Source organism: Dama dama, chromosome X (assembly GCF_033118175.1).
Source record: "Dama dama isolate Ldn47 chromosome X, ASM3311817v1, whole genome shotgun sequence".
NCBI lineage: Eukaryota > Metazoa > Chordata > Mammalia > Artiodactyla > Cervidae > Dama > Dama dama.
The window spans coordinates 85,143,181-85,145,131 of NC_083714.1; positions in this window are offsets into that span (position 1 = coordinate 85,143,181).

Sequence of the window (1,951 nt, forward strand, 5' to 3'; positions counted from 1 at the left end):
TCTGGAACTCTCTTGCTTTTTCGATGATCCAGCAGATGTTGGCAATTTGATCTCTGGTTCCAAAACCAGCTTGAACATCTGGAAGTTCACGGCTCCTGTATTGTTTAAGCCTGGCTTGGAGAATTTTGTGTACAACTTAGCTACCATGTGAGATGACTACAATTGTGCAGTAGTTCGAGCATTCGTTGGCTTTGCCTTTCTTAGGGATTGGAATGAAAACTGACCTTTTCCAGTCCCATGGCCACTGCTGAGTTTTCCAAATGTGCTGGCATATTGAGTGCAGCACTTTCATAGCATCATCTTTTAGGATTTGAAATAGCTCAACTGGAATTCCATCCCCTCCACTAGCTTTGTTCATAGTGATGCTTCCTAAGGCCCACTTGACTTCACATTCCAGGATGTCTGGTTCTAGGTGAGTGATCATACCATCATGACTATCTGCGTCGTGAAGATCTTTTTTGTACAGTTCTTCTGTGTATTTGTGCCAGCTCTTCTTAATATTTTCTGCTTCTATTAGGTCCATACCACTTCTGTCAGGTCCATACCACTTCTGCCCTTTATTGTGCCCATCTTTGCATGAAATGTTCCCTTGGTATCTCTAATTTTCTTGAAGAGATCTCTAGTCTTTCCCAGTCTATTGTTTTCCTCTATTTCTTTGCACTATAGTACTATACCGAATATTTTCATTGCTCTGAAAATCCTCTGTGGTCTTCCTATTCATATATCCCTCCCCCAACAACCCCTGACAACCACTGATCTTTTTACTGTCTCCATAGTTTTGCCTTTTCTAGAATATCAGATAGCTGGAATCATACAGTGTATAGCCTTTTTATTTTTTGATAATTTTTAGACAGTTAAAAATTGTTTAATTTTTATTTTTCATTCTTTTATTTGGCCATGCCCCAAGGCATGTGGGATCTTAATTTCTCAACCAAAGATCAAACCCATGCCCCCTGCATTGGAAGCATGGGGTCTTAACTACCAGACTGCCAGTGATGTCCCAGTATATAGCCTTTCCAGATTGACTTCTTTCCCTTAGTAATAGGCTTTTAAGTTTCTTCCATATATTTTCATTGCTTGATATCTAATTTCTTTCAGGACTGAATGATATCCCACTGTATTGTTGCACCACAGCCTAGTGAAGGACATTTTGGTTGCTTCCAGGTTTTGGCAACTATGAATAAAGTTGGTATAAACATCTGTGTGCAGGTTTTGGTCTGGATGTCAGTTTTCAATTCATTCATGCATTCATTCTTGCAAGTATGGGATCGTATGGTAAAAGTATTTTTAACTTTAGTTTTAGTAAGAAACTTTCCAAAGTGGCTGCACCATTTTCCATGAATGGGAATTTCTGTTGCTCCATGTTGTCATTAGCTTTTGGTGTCATCAGTGTTTTGGAGTTTAGCCATTCTAATAACTGTGTAGTGGTATCACATTGTTCTTTTAATTTGCAATTCCCTAATGTTATATAATGTTGAGCATTTTTTCATAAGCTTATTTGCTATCATTATATCTTCTTTGATGAGGTGTCTCTTTGATTCTTTTGCCCATTTTAAAATTGGGTCTTTGTTTGCTTACTGTTGAATTGTAAGAGTTCTTTGTGTATTTTGGATATCAGTCCTTTATCAGATATGTTTCGCAAATATTTACTCCCAGTCTGTGGCTAATCTTTTAATTCTCTTAGCAGTGTCTTTTGTAGAGTAGAAGTTTTTAGTTATAATACAGTCCAAGTTGCCAATTTTTCTTTCATGAATCATACTTTTCCCGTTTTATTTAAGAAGTCATTGCCAAACTCATGGTCATCTAGAGTTTCTAGTTTACTTTATAGACATTTGATAGTTTTGTGTTTTTAATTTAAATTTATTATCTACTTTGAGTTCATTCTTGTGAAATTTGTAAGGTCTGTGTCTGCACTCATTTTCTTTGCATATGGATGTTCAACTCTGCTAGC